A 22,242-nucleotide genomic window follows, 5' to 3' on the forward strand; every position below is an offset into this window, starting at 1 on the left:
CTCAGGTTTCTTGGAAGGGTAATTTTCTCACTGAAAGTATTTGTTGTCCTGCAGTGGGGGCCTGATCAATGTTGAAAATATGAAAGAAAAGGTCTTTGGTGAATATTCACTAAGGTAGGAGGCTTAGGTAGGAGGCAGTGTTACCAGGAAGTGTGACTGGGTCAAATCCTTGTCTCTTTTGGGTTTTGTATGGCTTAATAAGTTTAGATGGATGGATTTTATTTAGATTTTTTGACTAAAGCTGAAAATTAAAGAAAAAGTTGCTCAGAGAAAAGAAAACACAGGTACAAAAAATCATTTTCCCTAGTGATTCCTGAAATTCTAAATTAGTGTATTAGGACAGATTTTAAAAGGCACATGAAAGAGAGATTTATTTCCTAGTTTCTTTGAGTAGAAAGGAACTTGAGTCAGCTTTGTTATCAGAAGCAAAGAAGGAGGAAGCTTTGGCAATGAAACAGAGAGGGTAGGAATTGAAATTTAACCCTGCAATTCTTTATTCTGTTTAGTGATTTAGAGACAGTGTCTTGCAAGAAAGGAAAAACCAAAAGAACAAAACCTATCTTTAAGGAGCTCAAATAAAAATCCAAATACAAACTTTTGCCTACAAGAATCAAAACAAGAACCAAAAAACTGCACAAGAACCAAACAATAAAAATTGCTAGAACCCAAACAAGTCTACAGTACAACTCAAAGAACTTTGATGCAAGCAAGCAGAGTTCATTTTCATGAGGTTATTGAGGTTAAGCAGACTCTGAGAAATTATGGAGTTGGAGACCAGACTCTCGGTCCTCAAATTGTCTGGCGTGTGAAAGATAATGCAACATCAAATCCCACTTGTGACACTGAATACATCAAAGTGTAAAACTAAGAAGAAATCTGTAAGGAGAGAAGTGGTAGATTTTATTGTAGAATAGAAAACAACCAAAACAACAACCCAGCTTGGGGTAACACTGAGAATGACTCCTGTGTTGCCTTAGCACTGGGAGGTGCTTCAAACTCTGAAAGTGGAGGGAGAGTTTTATGCATGAGAACTGGGTGTTACACATGTGTTACATATGAGTCACAAGTAAACTTTTCACAAGGTCAGTTAATCATCAGATTTTCTGTGAGCAAAGTGTGTATATAAACAACTTTCTATGGAACATTATGCTCATTACGTTCCTGAAACATTCTATTGCTTGCTTATTCAAGAACTACAACTTTGTCATACATCAGTTGAAAGTGTTCTTTCTTAGAACAAAACATATTTATAGTAGCACGAATACATAGTTTTTCACTCAAGTGGTAGAGGATGCACATATGCTGAAAGCAGAAGAAAAAGGGGATATAAGACTGAGGGAAGTTTCAGTTCAAACCTGAGTCAGTCAGACATGTCAAGCATCTCAGTTTTAATGTGTTCTTTCACCGGCCTTTATTCATTCCTTATTCATTTATTGAAATGAGAAAAGTCTGTTTTGGCTTCTCTTTCATGCAGTGAATTGGGAACATGCATCTTCTTTTTTTTAATTGAACTTTAGATGAAAGTTTACAGAACAAACTAGTTTCTCTTTAAACACTTCGTACATTTATTGTTCTATGACATTGGTTAACAATGCACGGCATGTCAACACTCTGCCTTCTCCACCTTGGGTTCCCTATGAGATAATGTAGGCATACAGATGATGTAAGCCATGAGAATGGGTGAGATTACCAGGGAGTGAGTGTATATAGAGAAAAGGTTCAAGGACCAATCTGTGAGATAATCTAATATAAAATAGGTGACGAGAGGGGAAACAAACAAAAACTATTGAGAAGGATGAGCCCGTGAGGTAGAAAGAGAGTCAGGACATCAGTGTCTTGGAAGTGAAATTAAAAAAAAAAAAAAAGTTTTAAGACGGTAACTGTGTTCACTGACACTGAGAAGTTGTCTTACTTCCCTACTTCCTTAGTTCTACTGTAACAGAAATACCACAGTTGTTTTTTTTAAGGAACAAAAGTTAATTTTTTCACAGTTAAGGAGTGTGGACGTCCAAATTCAGGCCACAGCTCTAGGGGAATTCTCTCTCTCTCTCTTGGCCCTGGGGCAAGATCCTTGCCTCAGTTTCCATAGCCTCAGAGTTCCTGGGGTCCTTGTTGATCCTTAACGTGCTTCTGTCTTCCTCAGTTTGTCCTCCCTTGTCTCAGCACCTAATCTGTTCTTTTTGTATCTCAAAAGTGATTATATTTAAGACATAGCCTACACTGAGAATGGCCTCATTGACATAACAAAGAAAACTGATTCCTAAAGGGGATCAAATCCCCAGATATAAGGGTTGGGATTTCAACACAAATTTTGGGGGGACACAATTGCACCCATAACAAAGTCAAGGAAAAGAAGATCTTGAAAAAGTGGGAAGTCATTGGTGATCTTGACAAGAATTTTCCATGAACTGGTAGTGTCAAAAAAACAGAGTATAGTGGATTTCAAAACAACAGGAAAGAAACTGGATAACTCTTTAGAGGAGATTTTGTTACAAATCCATAGGGATATGTTGCGTCAAGTGAAACCTTTTTAAGATAGGAGACAAAGAGCATATGTGAATGTTCATTGGAATAACAGGATAGGAAAAAGTGTGGTGCAGAGAAAATCCAGAGGTTTCAGACATTAACTCTGACTTTGGCACCTGTCTAGGTCCTGGAGAGCCAGAAAAAAAAAAAAAAAAACTGTCTTCACAGACAGAAATTATACTGGAAGCCAGCCAGTAGTTTAAAAACAAAAAAGAAAATATGCGTTACATTTGACTGTTCTTATTTTAATAACCAGCAATACCATGTTCAAGGGTAGGAAAGCGCATTGAGCCCTGGTGCGCGATGCGGGGCGGGGCACCACTCTGGGCTTTCTTCCTGCCAGGACCACAGTGTCCACAGCACCCAAAATAGCCCAGGCCTCACATTTCTGCAGCCTGCTTATGTGAAGAATTCAACCATCCATCTCAGGAAATTTCTGAGTTACTCTTTTGATCAGATAACAAATAGGCCTGTGGGCAGATTTGGGTTTTATGGGGACTTTATGATTCTTGAAATGGCATTTCTTTAAACCTCCGTTTTGAGGCATAATTTATTTATAATCAGGTAGAGAAAGCGCTTGACGGCCACAAGGAGACACAGTGAGCTGGACCCTGAGGAAGGGATAAGGAGAATGAGATGCTCAAATGGACAGCGGCCATCAGACGCACACCCCATGTCCAAGACCATCCCGACTCCTAGCTGGTTTCTTCACTAAAATGTCTATCTTAAGGCTTTAAGTCAGTTGTTCCAAAAAAACCTTTTTCTTCCTCTGCCCTCCCTTCCGCCTCCCAAAGAAGGAGAACAAAGAGGTTTTAAGTGTCACTACTGAAGATTAAGGAAATAAAGACGACGTTTGATAGAGATTTGATGTCACAGAGGCTATTTTCAAAGTGCATCAGGGGTGTAAAACCAGGACACCAAGATTTTTTTTTTAAATGAAAAAGCACTTCCTTTCAGTGGCCCGTACGGGGATCGAATCCGTGACCTTGGCGGTATTAGCACCACGCTCTTTTTTTTTTCTAGCCAACTGAGCAAACCGGCCACCTGCATGATGCTTGTCTTCATTTTTCAAATGTACCAGGATTGTCCACTCTTCACTCGCCCAAAAGATAACCAAACACAGCCAGTGCCGTGGATATACTCGCTTTTAAATAATCTTTAAAAAAAAAAAAATTTTTTTTTTTAAATGACAAAATTTTTTGAAAAAATTTTTGAAGCTTCTCTTTATTTTTTCTTTTTCCCCTTTCCCCACTCCCGGAAAAAGAAAAAGAAACAAAATCTCTACCTGCAGCAGGGATGAATTCCCTTCTACCATGGAAAATAACACTAGAGCTCTTCAATTTCGTCCCAAGAGAAACATTCACTAGAGAGGGCTCCTTCATCCTACTCCAGGAAGCCTTTGAGAACTATTCAGACTGCCCCCGGGAAGGATCTGGTCGATTTGGTCCCCGCTCAAGTTGTGAGAATTTCCCTCCAGAAAGGAAAGGAAAGTCCCGGGTGAATCTTCCCTGCCTGTTCCTAAATCCTGGGCAGATGCCCCTTCTCCGCATTCCGTGAAAACGCCCTGCCCGCGTGGATCTCTGTTGGTCCATTTTACGATTTTATTGTCATTAATAGCTCATGTCCCTCTTTCCTTTCCCTGAGGCCCAGGACTGTGTTGTCTCGTTCTTTACTCCTCTGGTATCCCTGGTGCCCACACACCATGGTGGGTTGCTCAATAATTTCAGTTCATGAATGGGAAAAAGCGTACAGAATATCATCTTTGTTGGGGATCAGGTTTTGGAAAAATAAACAAAGGCTCTAGCTTTTGCTAACTGGCCAATATATTCTTTTAATCATTACCCGCAGTATTCAAACAGTGGAGGCCACAACTTTCTGATTCTTTCGGAGGTTTCAAGCTACTCTCTCTGTCCCAGCCACCCCCAGAAGAAATGGACTGTGGAGTGGAGAAGCGCAGACGCCACCATCTTCTCCCTACTGATCTGGGGGCAATTGCCATCTCTAAACTAAGTACAGAGTGCGTGGGTCAGCTATACTAAGCGATGCTTAAGGCAGAACCTGGAAAAAGGAAGCTCCCTTCTAGCTAAGCAAAAAGAAAAAAAAAAGGAATGTTAGGGGAAGATAGTGAAAACTGTGGGAAGAAGAAAGAAAAGAAAAATATATCATAGTTTTCCTTCTCCTCCAGTAAATCAAATAAATGGAAGAAGAAATTACAGACATATTTTATAGCATTAGGCACGTGTGAAGCCAAATATAAAAGTGTGTGATGTCCCAGGGCTGGACGAGTCCACTCTTCAAATTCACTCCCCACCTCATGTATCTGGCCTGCAGCTTGACATTACAGGGTCACATCCCTGCAGCTGCCCGGCCCCTAGTGAGGACCCACGGACTTCCAGAGTTCCATCCTGAGGGTCTGGGGCCCTGGTTCTTAAAGAATAATTTTCTTTCACTAGAGAGGTATTACACATGGGACAATATTGAGGAGTTTCTTGAAATCAAATGATCCCTTCCCTCTCGCCAGCCTGCCTGTGTTTATAAAAGAATGGGGTCCATGAGGGAAAACTTTGTTATGAATAGTAGAGTTTGGTTGTTTATTTTAATACGAAAAAAGTATGAGTGAAAGAAGTGTACCATCACTGTGAGAATTTCCTGGAGGAAAAGAGGGCTTTGAGATTATCCAGCCTGGGGCATCTAGAAAAACTCTATTCTGTGAAGGGAAGGCCAGTTTCATCATAATTGCGGTTATCGGGTTTGCCGAATATAGGAAAGGCCTTGCTATGAAACAGGGTGGGAAAACATCTGTTTTTGAATTTAGGAAGGAACTAAGTTTATACGGGAGAGTCTCCCTACTAACTCAACATGTAAGATCGTATATATTGTGACCAACGCACGGACTCCCCTGCCCTCTGTGTGGTCCTGAGCTGTAAAGCAGTACATCTTGTCCCTCAAAAAAACCCACTGCAAGTCAGTAGACTGGCTGAAACTCTGGTCTTCCACCAGCCCCCAGTGATTGCAAGCGCCTCCCCTGCCTGGTTCCTCTCTGTTTCCCTGGTTTCCAAGTGTGTGGGGGCGGGTCTCAGGAGAAGGTGCCCGCCCCACAGTTCCCGGTCTGCGTGAAGCCCCTGGACCTGGCTCCCTTCAGATTCAGAGCCTGGGATGTCCAGGTTTTCTGTCAAGTGAGGGTTTCAAATGCTTAGAAGGAAAGGGTTCTGCTTTGAAATCGAGCGCTAGGGCCTCGGTTGTCAAGTGTCATGAGAAATCTCCATCAATTTCTTTCATCTTTCCAAAGGTCTTGTTCATCTGGTTTAATTAACATGATGTCGTTAATATGTTAATTCTTAAAAGTGACAGACTTTAGAGGAATTATTTATATAACTAATGTAAGGCTAGGGTTTTTGTTTGTTTTAAGGCTAAATAAATTTAAAAATTTTTTAGATGAAAGTATCTTTAAAACATAATGGTTAACATTAATTTCAGAGACCTTCAGATATAACATATAATAATCTTGGAACATAATATTAAATAGTTAGGACATACCAAGATTATATCAAGATTATTAAGTTTTAAACTTCTGAATAGTAGTAAAAAATTTCATGGGTAAACAATGAGGATTTCCCAGTTAAAACACTTTCATGACTCTTTGGAAACAAACTGTCCACATTTGGGGATTTTAGGATTCTTGGAAGGGTACTTTCCCACTGAAAGCATTGGCTACCCTCCAGTGGGGGTTGGTGTAATGTTGAAAAATGATAGAAAAGTTCTTGGGAATATTCACTAAGGTAGGAGGTTTAGGAATGAGGCAGTGCATCCAGGAAGTCCGGTTGGGTCAAACCTTTGTCTCTTTCGGCTTGTGTACAACAAGGTAAGTCTTATAAGCATATTTACGGATTCCTGTGTGTGATAGGGAGCCCTAGCATCTTTGGGTTGTGTGTGTGTGTGTGTCTGATATTTGAAAAATCAATGCAACTAAATGGATTTTGCAGCTTGTGCTGGAACATGTGTTGCCCACAAAGTATGTATCAAAATTCATGACTCAAAACATAAATTCAGAAAGACTTCTTGATTCAACATGACTGAAAACACATAGCATCAAAATTTTTTTCAAAGGACAAAGTAATCATGTCTTGAAAGACAAAACTATCAATGTTGATAATACTAGATTTAAAGGAAGCAGTAACTATCTAAGTCAGCAACTGAAATTATAAAATCATGACATACAAACTTTAACTCAAAGAAAATTTGGTAATCTCAATTTGACAATGTGTTTCATGTAATTCATAACATACTAAAGAAAATTTTGTAGTATTTTTCTCTTTATGAAGTAGAAACAAATCTTTTGTGGCTTTCTATGACATTTCAAAATTGTCAGGTGTTTATCATGTTTGGGAAATTATTGTGTTAGAACTCTTACTTTGAAGGCAGATTGCACAAGAATAAAACCAACTCTTTAACTCAGTGAACAAGGAAAAGTTTGTTATTTTAACAGAAGAAACTCAATTCTCTCTTTTGTTTTTTCATATTAAAGTTTTCAAAAATTCTCATGAATTAACTCATCAAACCATCAGCTGTAGCAATATAAGAACTTTGACTATACCAATCAAATTCATTCTTTTAACAAGCCTTTAAAATTTCTTGTCTTTTTAATTTGATGTCTTACATTAAGATCTGTGATCCATTGAGTTAATGTTTGTGAATGGTTTGAGATAAGGCTCTAAATTCAGCTTTTTGGGTGTGGTTATCCAATTGCCCCGGCACTATTTGTTGAAAAGACAGTCCTTTCTGTGTTGAATTGCCTGGGCATCGTTGTTTACAAAAAATAAACTCAATTGCCTCTGATCAGAAGATTCTGTTTGACTCTGACTGCCTAAAAATCTTAAAGGAAAAAAAAAAATTGTATTTTTCATTTACAGAAATTAATTTAATATTCTAAAATAAATATTTTTGGTTGTAAAAAATAGCATTAACCTGATTTTGTTAATATTTTTGTCTTCGTTTTATCCTTTAAAATGTTCCTAAAATGTCTCCCTGAGAACAACGGAGTCCTACAGTCTGGGGAAACAGGTTCTGCTTTAGACTTTGTCCTCAAAACTGGTTTCATTCACAGTCAGACAGATCGCCTTTGCACCACTGGCCCTGAGTAAGGGCTACTTATTCTTCTTTGTGGGAAAAGAAGCTATTTAAAAGAACATTGAGGAATATTAATCTCTATCAGTTTATATGGAGGCAATCCAGTGGCACAGTAATCAGTTCATCTAGTACCACCTTCATCTAAACCTGTTATCTTAACACCATACCTTCCATATTTTGAAGTTATAAAGAAACTCATAGCATGATTATAATTTTAGGGACTATAATTTTCTATTTTAATTACCTATGAGCATTTCAAGAATTGGATCAGTGATAGAATTTCTAATTTCATTCCCATTATTTTAGAGTATGAAGATTCATGTGCATATTAATTATAAATTAGATATAATATTGTTCTATGACTTACCTATCCTCTAAAATCAAAAGCAGTACAACGAACTACACTTCTCACATAGGCATCACAATATTTCTTCCTGTTAGGATGTCCTGTTGCTGCCACTTTCAAATGATGCAACATTCTCGACTCCTGAGCTGATACCAATCTGGCCCAAAATACCTGCATCTCTTGCCTGAATTACTGCAATAGCCAAACAACCTTCCTACTGCTGGTTAGCAGCTGCCTCCTAAGCCTGCCTCCAACCTTGTTCTCTGTGTTGTATGCTGAGTTGTGCTACTAGGTCCCCTCCTTTCAGGACGAAAGCATTCATTTTCCCAGCTGCTAGAAGTGTTGCTTCCTTATGGCACAAAGTTGAGGCCCCTGGAGGAATTGCTCTCAGCTGAAAGGAACTGCCTCAATCAAACTCATCCCCCCTCTCTGAAAGCAGCCCACCATAGTGACTGGTCAATACATGCCTATAAAGGTCTGACTCTCTTACCTCAACTCTGATGGGCCATCCCATTTCCAGAGCTCCTCATGGGATCAGGTCTGGCCTCTGTTGCTTCCTGTCAACTTTTCCCCTTCTAATCCTGCTTCCCTCACTCTCTCACAGGTACTGTTCCCATAGTATTCACTAATAAACTTCCTGCACACAAATATCTAATCCATGGGAATACACAATTTGTCAGGAGTTGTCCAAGGAGCCACACGCTAAGTGGGATTTTGTAGCTGGCTTACTCTGCATTCATATGACAATGAAGACCCCATTCCTAGTGCTAGGTGGAATATGTCTGTCCTCAAAATGTTGTAGTAGTGCAATTGTTAAGACATCCATCAGTGTCAGACTGAGATAGAATGCCAATGGATCCAGTGGATGCAATAATGCAGACTTTTAAGAGCTCTGGGGAAGAAGGACTCATGGCTCTCCTCGAATGTCATTGAACCACTAAGAAAAAAAAAGCTAAAGTTGATTAATTTCTAATTTAGAGCAAAATGGATTAGGCAGAGTACCTCTGTGAAAGCATCCAAAGAGACTTTTATCTCCTGAGCCTTATATTGTCCATGGGTGTTTGGACTGTCAGGACATCTGTAGAGGATAACACTATATTAATAGGTCATGTTAATTACACCAAATGGAGAAGACATGTGGAAAGAAGAAGAAGAAAAAAAAAAGATGGAGACTCCCAATGTCTACCCGAAGGGCCAGAAACATGGGGTGGGAGTGGATTGCAAGACTACACTCTATAGAGTCCATCCCTGGGACATCCAACATCCTTATATTCTGCCTCACACATGCCTAACTCTTTGCAATGATTCAGGGAAGTTAAGCTCTCACAAAGAAACGCATTGCTATTTCCTCATGACTGACCTGAGAAGCAATTTCAAGTCGCTAAGCCAAGAGCAGGTATTGCTAGGTTGTTCTCAAGGGAACCTTCCCAGAGTAACTAAATGGAACCTAGACAACAAAGACTCCTTAAACCAATCACGTATTCCCATATATTATGTTTCCCACCTTTGGCCATGATGCAATTTTCCTTAGTTTACTATTTTCTGGAAGAGTATATTAGAGACCCCCTGTTTATTATTCTGTGGATTCTGCTAGTCTCTTGTGCCCAGTACACACTGGAAAGTACTTCATTGCAATGACTGTCTTTGTTTTTGTTTTTGCTTAGTAAAAATCTCTTTTGATTAAATTTGTTTCTGGGGTCTTCTCCTACCATGTAGAAGATGGTGACAGTGAAGGTAGTGAGAAGTAGTGAGAGTATGCATATATTTTAAAGATAGAGACAAGAGAAATTTCTGACAAAGCAGATGTGAGGTGTCAGAGAAAGAGAGGAATCGATGATGGCTTGAAGGTTTTTTGCATGAAAAAATCAAAGAACTGAGTTGCCATTAATGGAGATGGATACAGCAGGATTATTAAAGAAATATTGGGAGTTCAGTTTTTGACATATTAACTTTTATATACCTCGTATAAAACATCCAAATGGTAATGCAAAGGAATCAGTTGTAAATACAAGAACGGAGTTTAAAGTAGTGGTATAGACTGTAGATACAACTTTGTGAGTTGTAGGCATATAAACCAAAAAAATCAAACCCTTTACAGTCAAGTGGCTAAGTGCTTGGCTGCTAATGAAACAGTCACCAGTTTGAACTCTCTGGCCATCCCACCGGAGAAAGATGTGGCATTTGGCTTCCATAAAGATTCAAACTGTACCCAACCCATTGCCGTTGAGTAAATCCTGACTCAAAGTAAGCTATAGGACAGGGTAGAACTGCTCCATCATGTTGCCAAGGTTGGTGGATTCCGAACCCTGACTTTCTGGTTGGCAACCAAGCTCCATAAAGTTTACAGCCTTGGAAATCTCATGGGGTAGTTCTACTCTGTCCTATAGGGTCACTATGAGATGATTTATGCATATAGATGAGTTAAACCATGAGAATGGGTGAAATTACCAGGGAGTAAGTGTATATAGAAAAGCAGTTCCAGGACCAATCTGTGAGACACTCTACTATAGAACAGGTGAACAGAGGCAAAGGACTCAAAGAATATTGAATAGGGTTTGCCAAAGAGGTAGGTTGAAAGACTGTCAGGACAGCAGTGTTCTGGAAAGAAAAAAAAAAGTTTTAAGACAGTAAGTGTGTTTATTGACACTGAGAAGTTGTCTTAGTTTCTTCACGCTGCTGTAACAGAAATCCCACAAGGGGTTTTCTTTACAGAACAGCAATGTATTTTCTCACAAGTCTGAAGGCTGGAAGTCCAATTTCAGGGCATAGCTCAAAGGAAGGTGCTCTTTCTCTGTCAGCCCTGGGGAAAATCCTTGTCTCAGTTTCTCTAACCCCAGAGTTCCTGGGTTCCTGGATGATCCTCACATGTGCTTCTGTCTTCCCCACTTTGTCCTCCCTTCTCTCAGTGCCTAATCTGTTCTTTCTGGATCTCATAAGTGTTTATATCTAAGACACGCCCTACACTGATATGGTCTCATTAACAAAACAAAGAACATCCAATTCCCAACTGAGATTAAATCCCCATTACAGGGGTTTTCATTCCAACACGTATTGAGGGGATACAACTGAATGCATAAGAGAAATCAAGGAAGAGAAGGTTTTGAAAAAGTGAGAAGAGTCATTGGTAATCTCGACAGGAAGTTTCCATGACCTGGGGGTGTCAAAAAGCCAGAATGTAGTGGATTTCAAAACAGCAGACGGGAAACCGGAGATAGCACATCTGGACAACTCTTTAGAGGAGATTGTTTTATTAAAGTTCTCTGAGAAATAGGGCACTACCTAGAGGGAAATGTTGGGTCAAGAGAAGCATTTTTAAGATAAGAGACAAATGGTATATTTGAACAATCGTGGGAATAGCACGATAGTCATGAGAAAATCAAGAGGTTTCACACATTCAATCTGACTTTGGCACTGTTCTAGGTACTAGAGATCCAGAAGAGGAAAAAAGAAAATCTGTCTTCATGGACAGAGATTATATTGGAAACCAAATGATAGCTTAAAAAAAAGAAGGAAGGAAGGAAGGAAAATATGCATTGTGTTTGACTGGGATTACTATAAAACTAAAAAAAAACTAGAAATATCTATTTCAGCAGTCAGAAAAGGCCTTGCAAAGGATGAGGAGACATTCAGGTAGAGGAGATAATCAGGCAGAGAAAATACTTGACAGTCCTGTTGGAAAACAGTAGCTTGGACCCTGAAGATAGGACGAGTAGAAGGATCATACACATATCCCATCCCCAATGACATCCCCACTACTAGCCTCCTTTTCTTTACTGAAATTTCTATCTTAAGGCGTTACGTCACTTGTTCCAAAAACTGTTTGTTTATTCTCCTCACCACACTCACTTTTGAGGGGGAGTAATTTAATCAGGTAGGTGTCACTACTGAGGATTAAAGACATAAAGCTGACATTTGGTCTAGATTTTATATCAGAGTATGTATTTTGAAAGTGCAGCTGGGTGTGAAGTGAGTGCAGCAAAGTTTTCTTTTTTTTTTTTAAATCTGTCATAGATTGAATTGTATCCCCCCAAAATATCTGCCAACTTAGCTAGGTCATGATTCCCTTGCATGATTGTATGATTGTCTACCGTTTTATCTTCTGATGTTATTTCCCTAAACGTTGTAACTTCTATCACTGTGATGTAATAAGATGGATTAGTGGCAGTTATATCGATGAAGTCTTCAAGATTAGTTAGTGTCTTAAGCCAAACTCTTTTGAGATATAAAAGAGAGAAGGGAACAGAGAGACCTGGGATCCTCATACCACCAAGCAGTCTGTGCCAGGAACTATGTTTGTTGTCTCCCTCTTCACTCATCAAAAAAAAAAAAAAAAATTTTTTTTTCAAGCTTCTGTCTATGTTTTCTAATTCCTCTTTTTGCACTCCCACAGAAAGAAAAGAAACTACCTCCAGCACAAACGAACTTCACTCCTCCATTGAAAATAAGATGTTCTAGAACTTATCTATTTTATCCCGAAGGAAAAACTCACTAGAGAGCGCTCCTTCATCCCGCCTACCACAAGGAGACTTTGAGAAGATTCTGAGACCTGGGAAAGCATCAGGTTGATCAGGGCATGAGGATTCCTCCACAGATGGGAAGGAGGATCTCTGGTGGATCTACCCTGTGTATTCCTAAGTGCTGGGGCGATGCCTCTTCTTTGTGCTCTGGGAAAGGCTAAAGTTGATTAATTTCCAATTTAGGGCAAAATGTAAAGGCACACAACCTCCGTGAAAGCATCTAAAGAGAATTTTTACCTTGCGAGCCATACATGGTCCATGGATATTTAGACTGTCAGGACATTTGCAGAGGATAGCATTGGTTCACTATATTAATGACGTATGATTCATTGCTATGTCAATAGAGAGTGATCCAGCTCCAAAATCCCATTTACTCTATGGTTTCTTGGACCACTCCTGGCACAAGCTGTATTCACATGGATTAGATATTTGTGTGCAGGAAGTTTATTAGGGAATGCTATTGGAACAATACCTGTGAGGGAGTGAGGGAAGCAGTATTAGAAGGGGAAAAGTTGACAGGCAGCAACAGAGGCCTGAGGTGACTCCCTAAGGAGCTCTGGAAATGGGATGGCCCTTCACAGTTGAGGCAAGAGAGTCAGACCTTTATAGGCATGTATTGAGCAGTCATTACTGTAGGCTGCTTTCAGAGAGGGAACATGACCTTGAATGAGACAGTTCCTTTCAGCTGAGGGCAATTCCTTGAGAGGGCCTCCACTTCGTGCGAAGAGGGAGCAGCACTTCTGGCAGCTGAGTAAATGAATGCCTTGGTCTTGAAAGAAAGAAATCTGGATGGCACAACCCAGCACCCAAAACAGAGATCAAGGTTGGAGACAGGCTTAGCAGGCAGCTGCTAACCAGCAGTGGGATGGTTGTTAGGTTACTACAGTAATTCAGGCAAGAGATGCAGGTAGTTTGGGCCAGACTGGTAGCAGTTCAGGAGTTAAGAATTTTGTATCATTTTGAAAAAGCACCAACAGAACATCCTGACACAGAGAAATGTTGTGATGACTACATGAGAAATGTATTTTACTGTCCTGGCTTTGATTTTAGAGCATAGGTAAGTCATAAAACAATATTGTACCCAATTTATAATTGATATGCACATAAATCTTCACACTCAAAAATAATGGAAATGAATTTAGAAATTCTACCATTGATCCAATTCTTGAAATGCTCTTAGATACTGAAATTAGAAAAATACAATCCCTAAAATTATAGTCATCCTATAACTGTTTCTTTTATGTAGAATTTGGAGATATGGAAGTTATTTACTATATTAAAATAATATTTTAAGTGAATGTGGTATTAGATGAATTGATTACTGTGCCAATGGCTTGCTTTCATTTAAAATGGCAGAGATTAATATTCCTCTATATTATTTGAAATGGCTTCTTTTCCCATGAGGAAGAATTAGTAATCCTTAGGCAGTGCCAGTGGTGCAAAGGAAATCCATGTGACTGTGGATGAAATCAATTTTGAAGACAGTGTCTAAAGCAGAATCTGTCCCAATAGGCTGTAGAACTGTGTTGTCCTTAATGAGCTATTTTAAAAATATTTTCAAGACTAAAACAAAGAGCAAAATATTGAGAACATTACAATAGTGCTATTTGTTATCCCCAAAATATTCATTTAAAAAATTAGATCAATTTTTATAAATGAAAATTAGGAATGAATTTTTTTTTCTGTAAGATATTTAGCCAGTGAGAGTGAACCATAGAATCTTCTGATTCGTAGCCAAGTGATTGTTTCTGACTCATCGCAATCCATTTCACAAAAATACCCAGGTAATTCAACAACGAAAATGTAGCTTTTTCAACAAATATTGCTGGGACAATTGGATATCCACACACAAGAAGATGAATTTAGAGCCTTACCTCCAATGGTACACAAACATTAACTCGGAATGGATCATAGACCTAAATATAAGAGCTTGAATTATAAAAGTTTTAGGTGAAAACGTTGGAAAAAATCTTTGTGATCCTTGGGTTAGGCAGAGTTCTTAACTATAACACCAAAAGCACTATCCATAAAGGAAAAATTGACAAACTGGACTGAATCAAAATTAAAATCTTTTGCCCTTCAGAAGACACCATTAGGGAAATGAAAAGAGAAACCACTGACAGGGAGAAAATATCTGTAAATCATGTAACTCATGAAGAACTTGTATCCAGAATACGTAAAGAACTTTTACAATTCAATAATAATAAGACAAACTACTAAATCTAAAACACACAAAGTATTTGAATGGACTTTTCCCCAGAGAAGACATACAATGGCTAATGAGGACTAGAAAAGATGTTCAACATCACAGTCATTAAGCAAAAAAAAAAAAAAAATCCATTGCTATCAAGTCAATTCCAACTCATAGGGACCATAGGGAAGAGCCGAACTGCCCTATAGGGTTCCCAAGGAGTGGCTGGTGGATTCAAACTGTTGACCTTTTGGATAGCAGCTGTAGCTCTTAACCACTATGCCACCAGTGCTCCTCATAGTCAATATGCACGCACAAATGAAACCCCAATGAGATACCATTACACACCTATTTGTTTTTCCTTACCAGAAAACATAGATGTTAACCCCTGTTGCCAAGGATATGGAGAAATAGGCACTCTCATACAGTGCTAGTGGGAATGTAAAATGACACAGCCACTTAAAACACAATTTGACAGCTTTATAAAGGGTTAATTATAATTTTTATGCATTGTTACAGATTGAATTGTATCCTCCAAAAATATGGTTTGTAAATTTTAAACCCTATACCTGTGGAAATGGAACACATGAACATCAATATCCTAGGCATTAGTGAGCTGAAATGGACTGGTATTGGCCGTTTTGAATCGGACAATCATATAGTCTACTATGCTGGGAATGACAACTCAAAGAGGGTTGGTGTTGCATTCATCATCAAAAAGAATGTTTCAAGATCGATCCTGAAGTACAATGCTGTCAGCGATAGGATAATATCTATACGCCTACAAGGAAGACCAGTTAATACGACTATTATTCAAATTTACACACCAACCACTAGGGCCAAAGATGAAGAAATAGAAGATTTTTATCAGCTGCTGCAGTCTGAAATTGATGGAACATGCAATCAAGATGCATTGATGATTACTGGCGATTGGAATGCAAAAGTTGGAAACAAAGAAGGACCAGTAGTTGGAAAATACGGCCTTGGTGATAGACACAATGCCGGGGACCGAATGATAGAATTTTGCAAGACCAACAACTTCTTCATTGCAAATACCTTCTTTCACCAACGTAAACGGCGACTATACACATGGACCTCGCCAGATGTAAGAGACAGGAATCAAATTGACTACATCTGTGGAAAGAGATGATGGAAAAGCTCAAACTCATCAGTCAGAACAAGGCCAGGGGACGACTGTGGAACAGACCACCAATTGCTCAGATGCAAGTTCAAGTTGAAACTGAAGAAAATCAGAACAAGTCCACTAGAGCCAAAATATCACCTTGAGTATACCCCGCCTAAATTTAGAGACCATCTAAAGAATGGATTTGATGCATTGAACACTAGTGACTGAAGACCAGACGAGTTGTGGAATGACATCAAGGACATCAACCAAGAAGAAAGCAAGAGGTCACTGAAAAGACAGGAAAGAAAGAAAAGACCAAGACAGATGTCAGAGGACACTCTGACTTGCTGTTGAGCGTCGAGCAGCTAAAGTAAAAGGAAGAATTGATGAAGTAAAAGAACTGAACAGAAGATTTCAAAGGGCCGCTCGAGAAGACAAAGTAAAGTATTATAATGACATGTGCAATGAGCTGGAGATGGAAAACCAAAAGGGAAGAACACGCTTGGCGTTTCTCAAGCTGAAAGAACTGAAGAAAGAATTCAAGCCTCAAGTTGCAATAGTGAAGGATTCCATGGGGAAAATATTAAACGACGTAGGAAGCATCAAAAGAAGATGGAAGGAATACACACAGTCATTATACCAAAAAGAATTGGTCGATATTCAACCATTTCAAGAGGTGGCATATGATCAGGAACCAATGGTACTGAAGGAGAAGCCCAAACTCCTCTGAAGGCACTGAGGAAAAACAAGGCTCCAGGAATTGGTGGAATATCAATTGAGATGTTTCAACAAACAGATGCAGCACTGGAGGTGCTCACTACTCTATGCCAAGAAATATGGAAGACAGCTTCCTGGCCAACTGACTGGAAGATATCCATATTTATGCCTATTCCCAAGAAAGGTGATCCACCTGAATGCGGAAATTATAGAACAATATTGTTAATATCACATGCAAGCAAAATTTTGCTCAAGGTCATTCAAAAATGGATGCACAGTATATCGACAGGGAACTGCCAGAAATTCAGGCTGGATTCAGAAGAGGACGTGGAACCAGGGCTATCATTGCTGATGTCAGATGGATCCTGGCTGAAAGTAGAGAATGCCAGAAGGATGTCTACCTGTGTTTTATTGACTATGCAAAGGCATTCGACTGTGTGGATCATAATAAACTATGGATAGCACTGCAAAGAATGGGAATTCCTGAACACTTAATTGTTCTCAGTGAACCTTTACTTAGATCAAGAGATAGTTGTTAGGACAGAACAAGGGGATACTGATTGGTTTAAAGTCAGGAAAGGTGTGCGTCAAGGTTGTATTCTTTCACCATACCTATTTAATCTGTATGCGGAACAGATAATACGAGAAGCTGGACTCTATGAAGGAGATCGGCGCATCAGGATTAGAGGCAGACTCATTAACAACCTCCGTTATGCAGATGACACAGCCTTGCTTGCTGAAAATGAAGAGAACTTGAAGCACTTACCAATAAAGATCAAAGACCACAGCCTTCAGTATGGATTGCACCTCAACATAAAGAAAACAAAAATCCTCACAACTGGACCAATGAGCAACATCATGATAAATGGAGAAAAGATTGAAGTTGTCAAGGATTTCATTTTACTTGGATCCACAATCAACAGCCATGCAAGCAGCAGTCAAGAAATCCAAAGACACATTGCATTGGGTAAATCTGCTGCAAAGGACCTCTTCAAAGTGTTGAAGAGCAAGGATGTCACCCTGAAGACTACGGTGCGCCTGACCCAACCCATGGTATTTTCAATCACATCATATGCATGTGAAAGCTGGACAGTGAATAAGGAAGAGTGAAGAAGAGTTGATGCCTTTGAATTGTGGTGTTGGCGAAGAATATTGAATATACCATGGGCTGCCAAAAGAAGGAACAAATCCTTTTTGGAAGAAGTGTGGCCAGAATGCTCCTTAGAGGCAAGGATGGTGAGACTGGCATCTTACACACTTTGCACATGTTGTCAGGAGGGATCAGTCCCTGGGGAAGGACATCATGCTTGGCAGAGTACAGGGTCAGCGGAAAAGAGGAAGACTCTCAATGAGGTGGACTAACACAGTGGCTACAACAATGAGCTCAAGCATAACAATGATCGTAGGGATGGCACAGCACCGGGCAGTGTTTTGTTCTGTTGTGCATAGGGTCCCTATGAGTCGGAACCGGCTTGATGACACCTAACAACAACAACAAAAACTACAACAACATACCTGTGGATGAAATCCCATTTGGGAATAGGGTTTGTTTTTTGGGTGAGGGAGCCAGATCAATGTAAGGTTTATCCTAAACCTACTTACACTTGAGATAAAAAAAGCAGATTAGACACAGAGAGAAGGGAGCACACTCTGGGGGAAGACAGATGCTACCAGAAAACAACAGAAGGAGGTGAATCTGTAAACAAGCACAGGAAGTAGAAGGATTGAAGGCTGCTAAGAGTCGGTTCCACTGGGGATTGAACCCAGGATCTTCTGCGTGTAAAGCAGATGTGCTAACCACTACACCATGGAACCACAGGAAATATACTGCCATGGACTGCCAGAAGAACTAACAAATCTGTCTTGGAAGAAGTACAGCCAGAATGCTCATTACAACCAAGAATGGCAAGACTTCGTCTCACATACTTTGGACGTGTTATCAGGAGGGACCAGTCCTTGGAGAAGGACATTATGCCTGGTAAATTAGAGGGTCAGCGAAAAACAGAAAGACCTTCGACGAGATGGACTGACGCAGTGGCTGCTGCAATGACCTCAAGCGAAACAACAATTGTGAGGATGGCGCAGGACTGGGCAACATTTCGTTCTGATGTAAGGTGTGCCATGAGCCAAAACCAACTCCACGGCACCTGAAAAAAACAACAGAAAGCTGAACTAGAAGAGGAAGGACTTTCCCCTAGAGATACACATAGAATTTGGCCTTTTAGAGCCCTGAAATATGAGAAAGAAAAAGAAAAATTCTGTTCTTTAAGCCACGCGCTTGTGATATTTCAGTCACAGCAGTAATAGGAAACTAAGACATCATTATGTCATTATGTCCGGGACCACTTCTGTTTTGCTACCTTTGTATTGGCAGTGACTGGCACACAATAGTACATCAATACCCGTTGCCATTAAGCCCAGTCACTGCTCCACAGGATCTCTATGGAACAGCTGATATTTTAGTTTTGCAGCTGAGTTCTTAACCACTACACCACCAGTGTTCCTACTACATCAATATCTCGGCTAAACATTGGAGGAAATCCTTCAGCTGTCTTGGGGAGGTGAACTAGACACAAAATTTTAGTGTGGTGTGAAGCCTATGGAGATGTGGCTAGTCTAAAGATCAAATCTTTCCCTCAGAAGCGATTCCCTGTGGGGCCAAGCATGATCCAATCTTCTCTCAGAATCAGTTGTTCACTGATTTGAAAACCCATTTAACTAAAATTGTCTTTGGTCTGGGATAGTGTCATTACCCCACAAGTATGAAGGACAAGTACCTAAGCTGTTGGATTTAAAAAACAGCAATATCTGGATGGAATTATGTTTTTATATTTATCTTGTCTGGAAATGCAAAAATAAATCCTTCATACTGGATTATTGTGAAATCCAAATCTTTCAGAAGGATGGTGGGCCATCTCAAGTTTTGAATTGAGTTCCTATGCTAATCAGGCCTTCTTGTCCTCATTTACCCCAGAACTGAGCTCAATCTCTTTAAGTTGTATTTCCAGCACCCTTAAAACTTTGGTGCTTATATTGTGCACTTTTAGGTCAAAGAATCTGTTAGTTCCTTATGCACGGGGTGTTGATTCAGCCTAGCCTCCCCACATGGTCCAGTCTGCATGTTCAGAAATGCTCACTGTAATGTGAGGAAGTTGTTAATTGATAGCTGCTGATGGGAAAGCTGATCCCAAACAGTGTGAAGAAAAAAAAAAGTTAAAAACCTATCTTTCTGATAATAGAAACTAACCGGAAGTGAGGGCTGCTCTGGGGTAAAAATCACCACAAAGATATAATAAAGGAAGAAGAAATTTTCTGCTTCGTAAACATTCAAGGAGACAAAAATGGGAAACAGACATGCATAGTGTCAGAACCATGTCTGCCCGAGTCCAAGGACTGTTACAGAATCATCGGTATATAATAACATTACAAATGAGGAAAATCATTAAAGGTTTCACCTTTTCAGATTGGCTGAAAACTGCTGAATACACGTGATTCTACATTTTAAATTGTCTTTCTTAGTAATCCTAGGTTCTGGTTGGAATAATGACAGTCAGGAAAGTCTTAGCTGGTCCAACAAACCTTGCTATTTACTAAATACTAGTAGACAAAGGGAAACCCTGGTGCCATAGTGGTTAAGTGCTACAGCTGCTAAACAGAAGATCCTTAGTTCAAATCCGCCAAATGCTCCTTGGAAACTCTATGGTGGCAGTTCTACTCTGTCCTATATGGTCACTATAAGTCGGAATCACCTTGACGGCAGTGGGTTTTTAATAGACAAAGATAACAGTGGAAAATATGTGGGTCTTTTGTGCTCTGTTTAAGAATTGTTTATGTAAAAGTTTCCCTAAAAGATGATTTCTAGGTTTTGCTAACTATTATTTTTGTATCTCAGGACCCAGTTGATGCATCCTTGTGAGTCCAGCTCCAGCTAGGTCACGTTCTTCATACTCAAGGACAGGGAATAATGGCTCCAATTTGAACTTCTAGGTCAAGAGGACCCCATCCTCTTCACCTTTTCTGCCAACATATTCAACTATGATAGCCATGGCTCAGTAAAAGGAACTCGAGGCATAAAATCCAGTTACATCTGTTTCAGTATAAGATATAATATATTGTCTCAGGAAACAGAAAATCAATAATCATCTAGATCTCATTTTCATCACCTCCTAGATGAGAAATTAAAGCCAGAATGCTCCTTAGAATGGAGGATGGTAAGACTTTGTCTTATATGTTTTGAACACGTTACCAGGAGAGACCCTGAACGAGATGGATTGACAAAGCGGATGCAACACAGGGCACAAACATAGTAAGGATTGTGAAGATGGTGCAGGACCAGACAGTGTTTCCTTCTGTTGTACGTGAGGGTGTTCTTTGAACAGCACCATAAAACAACAACACTCTGTGCCACAGATTGGTTTTTTACAAAGGCTACCGGGGTCGCTATGAGTCGGAAACGACTCGAAGGCACCACTTTTTTTTTTTACAGTAGTAAAAAAACACAAACAGAAGTCTTCCCCTCATAGACCTTACATTCCAGTGATAAAGAAGCACAGTGCACAAAATAATTTAGTAAATTATATTGTTGATGTTGTTAGGTGCCTTCAAGTCATTTTTGACACATATAGGCCCTATATACAACAAAACGAACACTGCTTGTTCCTGAGCCATCCTCACAATCTTTGTTATGCTTGAGCCCCTTGTTGCAGCCACTATGTCAATCCATCTTGTTGAGGGTCTTCCCCTTTTTCACTGACCCTCTAATTTACCAAGCATGACTTCCTTCCTCAGGGACTGATTGATCCCTCCTGAAAATATGTCCAAAGTATATGAGACATAGTCTCACCATCCTTGTTTCTCAGGAGCATTCTTGTTGTGCTTCTTCCAAGACAGATTTGTTCATTCTTTTGGAATTTCATGGCTTATCCCATATTCTATGCCAACACCACAATTTAATAGCAACAATTCTTCTTTGGTCTCTCTTATTCGTTGTCCAGCTTTCGAATACATATGAAGCAATTGAAAACACCATGACTTGGGTCAGGTGCAGCTTAGTCTTCAAGGTGACTGCTTTACTTTTCAATACTTTAAAGAGGTTTTTTGCAGCAGATTTGCCCAGTGCATTGTGTCTTTTGATTCCTTGACTGCTGCTTCCATGGGTGTTGATTCTGGACACGAGAAAAATGAAAAACCTTTGACAACTTCAATCTTTTCTCCGTTTCTCATCATGTTGCTTATTGGTCTAATTGTGAGGATTTTTGTTTTCTTTATGTTGAGGTGTAATCCATATTGAAGGCTATAGTGTTTGATCTTTATCAGTAAGTACTTCAAATCCTCTTTACTTTCAGCAAGCAAGGTTATGTCATCTTTATAATGCAGGTTGTTAATAGTCATCCTCCAATCTTGATGCCCTGTTCTTCTTCATATAATCCAGCTTCTCAGACTATTTTGTCAGCATACAGATTGAATAGGTATGGTGAAAGGATACAGCCCTGACACACACTTTTCCTGACTCTAAACCACTCATTATCCCCTTGTTCTGTTTAAACCACTGCCTCTTGATTTGTGTACAGGTCCTCAGAGGCACAATTACGTGTTCTGGAATTCCCATTCTTCACAACGTTATCCATAATTTTTTATGATCCATTCAGCCAAAGGCCTATGCATAATCAATAAAAAACAGGTAAATATCTTT

The 22,242-nt window shown here is 39.6% G+C and overlaps 1 non-coding gene across 1 annotated transcript; it reads right to left on the reverse strand.

Moving 5' to 3' along the window:
- Positions 1–18,292: 18,292 nt before the first annotated feature.
- On the reverse strand, positions 18,293–18,365 carry TRNAV-UAC (transfer RNA valine (anticodon UAC)). Its single transcript has one exon. It is a non-coding gene; the product is annotated as a tRNA-Val (tRNA).
- Between the last annotated feature and the right edge of the window lie 3,877 nt (positions 18,366–22,242).

This window comes from Elephas maximus, chromosome 1, assembly GCF_024166365.1.
Source record: "Elephas maximus indicus isolate mEleMax1 chromosome 1, mEleMax1 primary haplotype, whole genome shotgun sequence".
In the NCBI taxonomy this organism is placed as follows: Eukaryota; Metazoa; Chordata; class Mammalia; order Proboscidea; family Elephantidae; genus Elephas; species Elephas maximus.